A 13,465-nucleotide genomic window follows, 5' to 3' on the forward strand; every position below is an offset into this window, starting at 1 on the left:
GTCAACCTTGTCCAAGTTCGATTTGCAAGTGCCATTCCAAACAACCGACGCATACTCCAAGACCGGGAGGCATATGGACAGGTACAGTTTTAGGAACGGAAGTGGAGTATGGAACTCTCTCGAAAGTCTGCAAACGAATCCGAGTGTGCGCATAGCCCGCTGAGCAATGCGTTTAGTGTGAGAGGAGAAGCTGAGGGTGCGGTCAAAAAGTACACCAAGGTCATTAATTTCATCAACCCTATCCAACAGCACAGAATTGACAGAATAATGGTAGAGAAAGCTATGTGTTTTACGAGTAAAGGACACAACCCTAGTTTTGGAAGAATTGAGGGTAAGTCGATTCATCGCACACCAATCAGAAAAAGCAGATATGTCCGATTGCAACAACACGCAATCTTGAAAAGAATGTATTACCTTGAATATTTTTATATCATCAGCATAAAGAAGAAACGAGGAGTTCTTTATCGCCGAGGAAACATCATTAATAAAAACGGAGAAGAGAAGCGGGCCTAGTACTGAACCTTGAGGAACTCCACTCGTTGCAGGGTAAACGAAAGAAGTCTGTCCATTGACACTGACAAAGCAGAAGCGATCAAGGAGATAGTTGCGTAGGAGGGCTACGAGAGAGACTTCAACGCCAGAGAGTAGAAGTTTTTCAAGAAGTAGTGAGTGAGTAACAACGTCGAAAGCTTTGCTCATATCACAGTACACAGTGTCAACCTGACCCCTCTGAAGGACTGCTGCAGAGGCATACGTCATAAACGTGACTAGGTTGGTGGAAGTAGAGCGACCCGACATGAAGCCATGTTGATTCGGTACTATGATATGTTTGAGATGGAAGGAAAGTACGCTGTGCAAAGCTGATTCGAAAAGCTTAGAGGTTGCACATAGAAGAGAAATCGGACGATAATTGGAAACATCAGTTTTGTTTCCAGACTTGAAGACAGGAAACACGCGTGCCATTTTCCACACGCGAGGAAAGGCAGCATTTTTTAAACTGTTATTAAATATGGCAGTCAGTACTGGTACGAAGATATAACTGAAGGCTTTTATTATGGCAGCTGGAATGCCATCAGGTCCAGGAGACAAAGATGGTCTCAGACGCTTAAGACTCTCAGTTATCAACTCCTCGTCAAAGAGAATGGAATTAGATAGTGCACCAGATGGGAGGCAAACGGAATCACAATGTGGATGTTTGTAAACGGAGGAAAAATGTTGTGCAAAACTGTCGGCAACATCCCGAATTTCCGAACCCTGAGAGTCAACTAAGCTGATACTTAAATCTGATTTAATGGAACGCTTGCGAACGTAACGCCAGAACTGACTAGGACGATTTGAGGCATACCTCTCTAAAGACTCAAGATAGGAGTCGTAGTCCCGCTTGTATAAGCGTTTGCAAAGAGAACGCACACGGCGAAACTCATCTGCCCAATTGTGAAACCCAGGGCGTTTCGCTTTACGATGGGCCCGTTCCTTGAGCTTTAACGCCGTTATTAGTTCCCTTGAAAACCAGGAAGGGAACTTCCTACGCGTAGGAGTATGCAAAGGTATGTACCGACGCATACCATCAAGAACTATTTCTGTAAAGCGACTGACTTGTCCATCTGAATCATTAATGTCATTTAAAAGGGACCAGTCGACGGAAGAGAAGAAATTGAAAAGACCGACATAATCACCACGTGCATATGCGAAACGGGGCGAATTCCCCACCCGATCTGAGTTAGTAGAAGGTGAGGCAGAGACAGCAGTAGTAACTAGAAGCGGAGGGTGAAATTTGTCACAGCGAGTCAGCGGTATGTCCGAACTTTTTTAGCACATAGCACATTTAGCACATAATAATAATTTTTAGCACATAATAATAATAATAATAATAATAATAATAATAATAATAATAATAATAATAATAATAATAATAATAATAATAATAATAATAATAATAATAATAATAATAATCAATCAATCAATCAATCAATCAATCAATCTTTATTTAATGTGCGCAGGAACAACCATGTGGTCTTTGTGCTGCAGCACAAAAAAAAAAAAATGAAAAAGCACAAACATGTTTACACACACAGAGAGAACACAAAAAAAAAGAAATAAATAATACATGAAATGAAACTGAGACGAAAAGTATCACGGAAATTAAGCAAACAATGAGTATCATCACTTATATACACAGTGAGAGAATTTTTTAGCACACCAGGAAATAAAGAAAAAAAAAAAAGAACGGTAGGTAGAAGAGGGGAAAAAAAAAAAAAAAAACAGATGACTGACATTGATTATAGTAATATAGAAATATACATAAAATAAACAACCATTCCAGGCGCAACAAGTGCATGGTACTTAAAACACAGGCTAGAAATACAGAATAATACAATAAAGAAGTAAAATTGAACAAGGGACAGTAAGATTCGAATATAAAGTTTAAAGTTGAAATATAAGCAAGAAACGGATAAAAAGTAGTTCAAGATACAGACAGCATTGAACAGGAGAAAAAGCAAAAAGTGAAGTAAATACAATTTAAGGCTAGAAAGTGGGAGTTATATGTGATAAAGTACTATTTAGAATACAACGCTACGAACATCCAATGTAAATGAACAGAGCGAGTTTTGGAAGATGTCAAGGTGAGGACAAAAAGAGTTAAATAACCACTGCATCCTGTCCAGAGGGGAGTGGGAATGAAGAGGAGAAACCTGAAATGGTCTGAATTCCCTCATGCTCTTTCGCGGAACGCGCAGTAGGATGTACTCTAAGAGCTGAGGGCACATAATGTGGCCATGAAGGAGTTTGTACAGAAATATGATATCAAGTCTGATACGACGGCAGTGAAGGGAAGGAAGATTCAGTTGGGCGCTCCTGTTGGAGCGAGAGGGGGAAGTTACAAAAGGAAAGCGATAATGAAATATCCGTAAAAATTTTTTTTGTACTCTGTCAACCTTGTCCAAGTTCGATTTGCAAGTGCCATTCCAAACAACCGACGCATACTCCAAGACCGGGAGGCATATGGACAGGTACAGTTTTAGGAACGGAAGTGGAGTATGGAACTCTCTCGAAAGTCTGCAAACGAATCCGAGTGTGCGCATAGCCCGCTGAGCAATGCGTTTAGTGTGAGAGGAGAAGCTGAGGGTGCGGTCAAAAAGTACAATAAGGTCATTAATTTCATCAACCCTATCCAACAGCACAGAATTGACAGAATAATGGTAGAGAAAGCTATGTGTTTTACGAGTAAAGGACACAACCCTAGTTTTGGAAGAATTGAGGGTAAGTCGATTCATCGCACACCAATCAGAAAAAGCAGATATGTCCGATTGCAACAACACGCAATCTTGAAAAGAATGTATTACCTTGAATATTTTTATATCATCAGCATAAAGAAGAAACGAGGAGTTCTTTATCGCCGAGGAAACATCATTAATAAAAACGGAGAAGAGAAGCGGGCCTAGTACTGAACCTTGAGGAACTCCACTCGTTGCAGGGTAAACGAAAGAAGTCTGTCCATTGACACTGACAAAGCAGAAACGACCAAGGAGATAGTTGCGTAGGAGGGCTACGAGAGAGACTTCAACGCCAGAGAGTAGAAGTTTTTCAAGAAGTAGTGAGTGAGTAACAACGTCGAAAGCTTTGCTCATATCACAGTACACAGTGTCAACCTGACCCCTCTGAAGGACTGCTGCAGAGGCATACGTCATAAACGTGACTAGGTTGGTGGAAGTAGAGCGACCCGACATGAAGCCATGTTGATTCGGTACTATGATATGTTTGAGATGGAAGGAAAGTACGCTGTGCAAAGCTAATTCGAAAAGCTTAGAGGTTGCACATAGAAGAGAAATCGGACGATAATTGGAAACATCAGTTTTGTTTCCAGACTTGAAGACAGGAAACACGCGTGCCATTTTCCACACGCGAGGAAAGGCAGCATTTTTTAAACAGTTATTAAATATGGCAGTCAGTACTGGTACGAAGATATAACTGAAGGCTTTTATTATGGCAGCTGGAATGCCATCAGGTCCAGGAGACAAAGATGGTCTCAGACGCTTAAGACTCTCAGTTATCAACTCCTCGTCAAAGAGAATGGAATTAGATAGTGCACCAGATGGGAGGCAAACGGAATCACAATGTGGATGTTTGTAAACGGAGGAAAAATGTTGTGCAAAACTGTCGGCAACATCCCGAATTTCCGAACCCTGAGAGTCAACTAAGCTGATACTTAAATCTGATTTAATGGAACGCTTGCGAACGTAACGCCAGAACTGACTAGGACGATTTGAGGCATACCTCTCTAAAGACTCAAGATAGGAGTCGTAGTCCCGCTTGTATAAGCGTTTGCAAAGAGAACGCACACGGCGAAACTCATCTGCCCAATTGTGAAACCCAGGGCGTTTCGCTTTACGATGGGCCCGTTCCTTGAGCTTTAACGCCGTTATTAGTTCCCTTGAAAACCAGGAAGGGAACTTCCTACGCGTAGGAGTATGCAAAGGTATGTACCGACGCATACCATCAAGAACTATTTCTGTAAAGCGACTGACTTGTCCATCTGAATCATTAATGTCATTTAAAAGGGACCAGTCGACGGAAGAGAAGAAATTGAAAAGACCGACATAATCACCACGTGCATACGCGAAACGGGGTGAATTCCCCACCCGATCTGAGTTAGTAGAAGGTGAGGCAGAGACAGCAGTAGTAACTAGAAGCGGAGGGTGAAATTTGTCACAGCGAGTCAGCGGTATGTCCGAACTCGAGACTCGAACACTTTCAAAATTCGATAGACAGATGTCAAGAATATTACCGCAACAGTTTTCAATGAAATTGTGTTGCTGCAAAGAGTTAAAGGCTATGAAATCAAGTAGAGCGTTACACTTACTTAATATGTAATGATTGTTGTGAGAAGAAATAAGTGAGTTCCAGTTGATACCAGGAGTATTAAAATCACCTAAAATAAGAAGTTTGTGTTTGCTATGACGGGTTATAACATGTTCGATTGAGAGCAGAACATCATCATAGGCTGAAGGAGGTAGATTCGGAGGAATGTAGAAAGCTGCAAGTAAAAGTTTTTCATGTCGATTTAAAGTGAGCTCGAGCCACACACATTCTTCAACAGTTTCCAGATCGGAACGTCGAACACACTTCACAAAACTGTCAATAGCAATGAGCACTCCACCTCCTCTTGATTTGGGACCTGTTTCAGGGCGGTCGCTACGAAAAACAGAGTAATTATTTGGAAAGAAATCATTGGAAGGAATATCACTTGACAGCCAGGTTTCGGTAACCACAACAGCGGTATAACAAGAGGACAAGACGCTAGAAAAAAATTCTGATCCCTTAGTCCGAAGACCTCGGGCGTTTTGATAATAGATATCCAAATTAGGGGCCACTGCAATTTTGCGTCAGTTCAGAGGGATGAAGCATATCGTCGTAAAGCTTCCCACGAAAGTCCTTGTATATGCAACCCATCGGCCACATCGAAGGCTCAACAAGCTTACTGTAGGATTCTTCATCAACTTCAATATGGAAGGACGAGTAGGAGTCGTACCTTGTTTTCAGCTGCCGGCAGGAAATGGGAGTAATATTCACTGATTTTAGATGGTTGGTAAGGTCTACCGATGTAGTATCGGGACTGAGTTTAGAGACGAAAATAGTCTTCGGACGCTTCTTTTGGTAAATGGCAACGTTCAGGACAGATGAGCTCGATGCGCCAGTAATGGCTCGACTTCGGTGCTTCTTCATCTCACTGGGTAAGTCAAACGCACGGCGAGGAGCAGATGCAGAAGATGAACAGGGAATATCTCCAGGAGTCATCCCTCGATGAAGAGCGGCGGAGTAGTCCACAGATGGCTGCTCCTCACGGGTAGGATTGCCCACGGAGACAACGAGAGGACGCTCGACGAGAGGACGCTCACACTGCGAAGCAGCGCACCGCACAAGCTCCTGGCGTAGGCCGCGAACATCGGCACGTAAAGAGGCGATAACCTCGGCTTGTTGTACGAAAGCCCGCGAGTTCTCTACACGAAGGCGCTCGTTCTCTTCCCGTAGCTGGGCAACCTCATCGCTCAGAAAAGAGATTCCCTCAAGCGCGTCGAGGAGGAGAGCCCGTAGCGAGGCAAACTCACCGCCATGTTCGCCGGTCGCGGCTGAAGGGGGAAAACCGGTCGGGTGGCTGGGCAGGAGCGGGGCACCAGGGACTCTAGCACCACCGTCGCTAAGACTAACACCGTCAGACGACGACGACGCACACAAATTACACAAGAATGGCCGAGAGCCGGACTTCAGAAGTTGCAGCTCGTCATCCGCCCAGGTGACGCACTTCGTGTGAACACGTTTCGCACAGTCGGCACATCGTAAAAACTGCTGCTTGCCAAAAAACGGGCGGGAGCACAGCGCACATGCGTCCTTACTGGGCGCCATCTTGGAAAAAAAAAAAATAATAATAATAATAATTTAATCAATCAATCTTTATTTAATGTGCGCAGGAACAACCATGTGGTCTTCGTGCTGCAGCACAAAGAAAAAGACAATGCACACACAAGTTTTACACACAGAGATAGAACATAAAAGAAGAAACAAATAACACATGAAATAGACGAAAAGTGTCACTGAAAGAAAGAAATCAATGAGTAGCATATGTCTTATATACACAGTCAGAGAATTGTAGAGCACATCACGAAAAAAAAAACAATAGCTAGAGAAAAAAACAAACAACTCACATTCAATATAGTAATAAAAGTATGCATACAATAAGCAGCCATTCCAGGCGCAACTATTGCGTGGTACTTAAAACACAGGCTAGAAATTCAGGGAAATACAATAAAATTATAGAATTAAACGCGGGACTGTAAGATTCGAAAATAAAGTTTAAAGTTAAATAATAAATAATAAACGGATAAAAAGCAGTACAAGATACTTTAAACAGCACTGGTCAGGAGAAAAAGCAAAACATGAAGTAAATTAAATACAATACTTAGGCTAGAAAGGGGAACTTATATGTGATAAATACAGTTTAGAGTACAAAGCTACGAACGTCCAATATAAATGAAGAGAGCGAGTTTTGGAAGATGTCAAGGTGAAGACTAAAAGAGTTAAACAACATCTGCAACCACATCACGTGGCAATGTAGAAATAACAATAGCTTTCGTAAAGACCCAAGTGCGGAACAGTGGGAGAGCCGGCTCTCCAGCGGCGATCTGGATTGCCAACTAGGTCTGATCCAGCACGCCCAGCGAGCAGCGAAGCTCAGCGGAGCCCTGGAATAGGAGTTTTGGAAGATGTCAAGGTGAAGACTAAAAGAGTTAAACAACATCTGCAACCACATCACGTGGCAATGTAGAAATAACAATAGCTTTCGTAAAGACCCAAGTGCGGAACAGTGGGAGAGCCGGCTCTCCAGCGGCGATCTGGATTGCCAACTAGGTCTGATCCAGCACGCCCAGCGAGCAGCGAAGCTCAGCGGAGCCCTGGAATAGGGGCATCGACCCTGTGAGAAGACGGAAGATGGACTTCTTCTGCTACTAGCACAAGACCTTCCTAGCGAAATTAACGTATTTCCTATCCTATCCTATCCTGCATTCTGTCAAGAGGGGAATGGGAATGAAGAAACGGAGAAACTTGAAACGGTCTGAGTTCCCTCATGCTCTTTCGCGGAACGCGCAGAAGCATGTGCTCTAAGAGCTGAGGGCACATATTGTGGCCATGAAGGAGCTTGTCATAAGTCATTCTAATAATAATAATCAATCAATCAATCTTTATTTAATGTGTGCAGGAACAACCATGTGGTCTTCGTGCTGCAGCACAAATAAAAAAAAGAAAGAAAAATTAAAATGCACAACATGTTTACACACACAGAGAGAACACAAAAAAAAAATAAATAACACATGAAATGAAACTGAGACGAAAAGTATCACGGAAAGAAAGCAATCAATGAGCAGCATCCCTTATATACACAGTGATAGAATTGCTGAGCACATCGCGAAAAAAAAAAGAGCGGTAGATAGAGAGAAAAAACAACAAATAACTGACATTGATTATAGTAATATAGAAATATACACAAAATAAACAACCATTCGAGGCGCAACAAGTGCGTGGTACCTAAAACACAGGCTAGAAATACAGAACAATACAATAAAGAAATATAATTGAACGCGGGACAATAAGATTCATATATAAAGTCTAGAGTTAAAATATAAATAAGAAACAGAAAAAAAGTAGTTCAAGATACAAACAGCATTTAACAGGAGAATAAGCAAAAAGTGAAGTAAATACAATATTTTAGGCTGGAAAGTGGGATTTATATGTGATAAAGTACTATTTACAATACAACGCTAGGAACATCCAATATAAATGAACAAAGCGAGTTTTGGAAGATGTCAAGGTGAGGACAAAAACAGTTAAATAACCACTGCATTCTGTCCAGAGGGGAATGGGAATGAAGAGACAGTGAAACTTGAAATGGTCTGAATTGCCTCATGCTCTTTCGCGGAACGCGCAGTAGGATGTACTCTATCAGCTGAGGGCACATAATGTGGCCATGAAGAAGTTTGTACAGAAAAAATGATATCAACTCTGATACGACGGCAGTGAAGAGAAGGAAGATTCATCGGGCGCTCCTGGTGGAGCGAGAGGAGTAAGTTGCGCAAGGAAGGCGATAATGAAATATCCGTAAAATTTTTTTTTTTACTCTGTCAACCTTGTTCAAGTTCGATTTTCAAGTGCCATTCCAAACAACCGACGCGTTATCCAAGAGCGGCAAGCATATGGACAGGTACAGTTTTAAGAACGGAAGTGAAGTACGGAACTCTCTCGAAAATCTGCAAACGAATCCGAGTGTGCGCATAGCCCGCTGATCAATGCGTTTAATATGAGAGGAAAAGCTGGGGGTGCGGTCAAAAAGTACACCAAGGTAATTAATTTCATCAACCCTGTCCAAAAGCACAGAATTCACAGAATAATGGTGGAGAACGCTATGTGTTTTAGGAGTAAATGAGACAACCCTAGTTTTGGAAGAATTGAGGGTAAGTCGATTCTTCGCACACCAATCAGAAAAAGCAGATATGTCCGATTGCAACAACAAGCAATCTTGAAAAGAATGTATTACCTTGAATATTTTTATATCATCAGCATAAAGAAGAAAAGAGGAGTTATTGATCGCCCAGGAAACATCATTAATAAAAACGGAGAAGAGAAGCAGGCCTAGTACAGAACCTTGAGGAACTCCACTGGTTGCAAGGTAAACGAAAGAGGTCTGTCTATTGACACTGACAAAGCAGAAGCGATCATGGAGATAGTTGCGTAGGAGGGCTACGAATGAGACTTCGACGCCAGAGAGTAGAAGCTTTTCAAGAAGTAGTGAGTAAGTAACAACGTCGAAAGCTTTGCTCATATCACAATACACCAGCGTCAACCTGACCTGTCTGAAGGACTGCTGCAGAGGCATACGTCATGAACGTGACTAGGTTAGTAGAAGTAGAGCGGCCCGACATGAAGCCATGTTGATTCGGTACTATGATATGTTTGAGATGGAAGAAAAGTAGGTTGTGCAAAGCTAATTCGAAAAGCTTAGAGGTTGCACATAGAAGAGAAATCGGACGATAATTGGAAACATCAGATTTGTTTCCAGACTTGAAGACAGGAAACACGCGTGCCATTTTCCACACGCGAGGAAAGGCAGCATTTTTAAACAGTTATTAAATATGGCAGTCAGTACTGGTACAAAGATATAACTAAAGGCTTTTATTATGGCGGCTGGAATGTCATCAGGTCCAGGAGACAAAGATGGTCTCAGACGCTTAAGACTCTCAGTTATCAGCTCCTCGTCAAAGAGAACGGAATGAGTGCACCAGGTGGGAGGCAAACGGAATCACAGTGTGGATGTTTGAAAACGGAGGAAAAATGTTGGGCAAAACTGTCGTCAACATCCCGAATTTCCGACCCCTGAGAGTCAACTAAGCCGATACCCAAATCTGATTTAATGGAACGCTTTCGAACGTAACGCCAGAACTGACTAGGGCAATTAGTGGCACTCCTCTCTAAAGACTCAAGTTAGGAGTCGTAGTCCCGCTTGTATAAGCGTTTGCAAAGAGAACATAAGTGGCGAAACTCATCTGCCCAGTTGTGAAACCCACGGCGTTTCGCTTTACGATGGGCCCGTTCCTCAAGTTTTAATGCCGCCGTTATTAGTTCCCTTGAAAAACATGAAGGGAACTTCCTACGCGTAGGAGTATGCAAAGATATGTACCGACGCATAATATCAAGAACTATTTCTGTGAAGCGACTGACTTGTCCGTCTGAATCATTAATGTCATTTAAAAGGGACCAGTCGACGGAAGAGAAGAAAGTGAAAAGACCGACATAATCACCACATGCATACGCGAAACGGGGCGAATTCCTCACCCGATCTGAATTAGTAGATGGTGAGGCAGAGACAGCAGTAGTAACTAGAAGTGGAGGGTGAAATTTGTCACAGCGAGTCAGCGTTATGTCTGAACTCGAGACTCGAACACTTTCAAAATTCGATAGACAGATGTCAACAATATTACCACAGCAGTTTTCAACGAAATTGTGTTGCTGCAAAGAGTTAAAGGTTATAAACTCAAGTAGAGTGTTACACTTACTTAATATGTAAGTAATAATAATAATAATAATTGGTTTACAGGAAAGGAAATTCAAAGTATCTGTCGCGCACATCTTCCCGGTTAGACCTCGTGAAATAGTGCACTCGCATTAAAGCAGCGTCCTCTAAAGAATACCGTTTAGTGCCCGGAATAAAGCTTCTTAAAATGCACTACAATAAACGACCTAGGTGTTGTTACGTCACATGTGCTAGAGACGGAAGTCACGAGCCTCATCAATGATTGAGCGCAGCTTAGGTAGGAGATATAAAGTTAGGAAATCAATCGCACTGAAGACTCATTACTTATGACGATCTAGTGGAAAATAATTTGACAGCGAGGTAAACATCATATTCTTGCTGGTCTACCATGTGAGCTTGAAAAACTGCCGCTAAAGTAGCACCACGCTCCTTTTCTATACATTGAATATCAAGCATGACGAGCTGTTCAATGTAACGCTCAGTGCCAACAAGGTGGTGGAATAGGCAGGATTTCGCACTGTTCGTGTGGTCACTGAAAACCAGCCCCTGCACACTTGCCACTCGCAGAGATTGTGCGACTGTCGTGGTTCGAAAAGCGACAATCAGGGGCCATACGAGCAGCGCTCGGGTGGTCAATCAGCGGTGCAGCTAAATTGAACGGAAGCTAGTTTTACACACGACTTCGCGTTGCTGCAGTGAACAGTCGAGATCGACAAGTCTCGTTCCGAACGAGACCGATTCGGGAAAGCAACCCGCGGGTCGCCTTTGCAAGCGTGAACATCGGTCGTGCTGAGCTCCTCCCTGGTCGCATGCCCTCAAGATTTTCAAGTCTTAATAGGCCTTCACATCCCGACATGACCAATGGCGCGACACACTCAGAAATGGTGTTCCTTATCCGGTATGCAAATCGGAACCTCTGTTCCTTTCATATGACCCTACTCAGGAACATGAAACCCAATCTGCTGCAGAGACGGCGTAGACTCTAATAAAGGTGGGTTTTTTAAATGCGAAAGTGCTTCTACGAGTAGCGTGGGCAGAACGTGTCGGCTGAACATGTTACGAGATGTCACTTCCTTGCGGTGTGATTCAGGTGACCAACAAGAACGATGAGCGATACAGCGCCTTTTATTTCCTATAAACCAATTTGCGAATCAAGTGTAGGTGTTCACCACAACTTGAGACAGATATTTGTTTTTCTTTCCCCAAAAAGCCAGTTAAACAAAAATATCAGAAAGATTTGCGAAATGAAAAGGCGGTGCTAAAAGCGCAATTAGATTTACTCTTAAGGTGCAGGTTGAGAGGTTTGTCTAATTTGCATGTTTTATAATACGTTACACCCCCCAGTTCATCTTTCTTTCCCGACGCCACTGGGCGGAGGGATTGGCGGAAAATGAAGAAAAACTCTTCCCCAGTTTATAAGCAATCACAGATAGCTTCATAAAAAGGGGTGGCCTGGAAATTAGTTTTTTTTTTCGGGACAGGGTCTGCCCAAGTGAAACGACGAAGTTACATTCGAGAGGCCGTGTCCTCGTTCTGTTTTATGTTTTATTATGTGTGGTTTTAGGCTCTGTTATGAGGGGTTCCATATGTTAAGCAGGTTAAAACAAGTGAGCTCTTTTATTCTTCTATTGGTGATGAAACCCTGGTCTGCGGAAAAAACTAATTACTAAAATAAGCAGTGAAAGCTAACGGTTGGTTATTCTCATATTTGAGAAAAGTGCTGAGAGCCCATCAGCCGCACGACAAATATGGTAGCGCGTTGCCATTGCTACTGTTACCAGGGTTGCCTAGCCACATTTGCTGTACGGTAGCAGTTACCATAGATGGTTACCGCATATGTACCGTGCGGCGATGCTTAACAACCTCTCAACATAGTTACGCACACGTTGCATCTTCATCATTTATAGTTTTTCAGATATTCCAAACACCAAAGAGGTCTTGAATGGCATGCGCCATCGCCATGCCACACAAGCGTGCATCTTCTATCGCCGTGCTCTGAAGCCACGTCTCAAGCCTTCTCAAGGAAATATGAAAGATCATTTTATTAGTTGGTTCGTTATACAGGTTTGACACGTGCATTTCGGAGTACTTAGCTAGGACCGAATGTCAAGTTCGTTCTAAAAGCGGATAACTTTACGTCGGATTTCGATGGCCCCTTCTTCAAAAGCCTGCTCTGTAGTGCCCGGTACGTGACAATGTCCTTCGAGGCGGAGTAAATTTTTTTCCGTATCTTAGAGGCCGCATGAATAAAAAATAAAAAAATTAGGGCAGAATGCACTCTCGTGTAAGACTGATGACGCAGCGATAGTGTGTGCGTCTGTTTCGACTAAGTTATCCGTGATTATATGCTTCGAGTTATTTCTATCTGGTCATTGTCGTCAGCGGTGAAGACTGGTAGATACTGCGCCTTTTCCTACCTGTAAACCAATTTCTACCGCCGCTGATGCCTGCATCTGCATGCTGCGTAGTGAGGCGTTCTAGGAAGCGCTAAATGAAAGGCGCAGCATGAACACATGGATCGGACGCCGGATCAGCTTCATATAGGCGTACATCGCCGGGTGAAGTCATTGGTCATGAGCGGATGCGACTTCTAATGGCTTCAGTTCCAGTTATTACACACAACTGGTGCGAAGTCATGATGACGAAATATCCGGCCATGACGTCATGTCCTGCCATAATGACTTCATTAGTGCGAACACATTCAGATGCGCACGATACCCGGAACGCCTCTGGCTTAAACAGCATCGTTGCTAAGAAAAGCGCTTCGATAGTATGCCCTCGTTTGAATCCTGCTTTTAGAATCTGGGAAGGATTTGAATTTTATAGAGCTGCCAGACCTGCTGGAAGGTTTCGTTTTGTTTCGGTTTATGGGGTCTATGTCCCAAA

Source organism: Amblyomma maculatum, chromosome 7 (genome assembly GCF_055883805.1).
Source record: "Amblyomma maculatum isolate TAMU_Amacu chromosome 7, ASM5588380v1, whole genome shotgun sequence".
NCBI lineage: Eukaryota > Metazoa > Arthropoda > Arachnida > Ixodida > Ixodidae > Amblyomma > Amblyomma maculatum.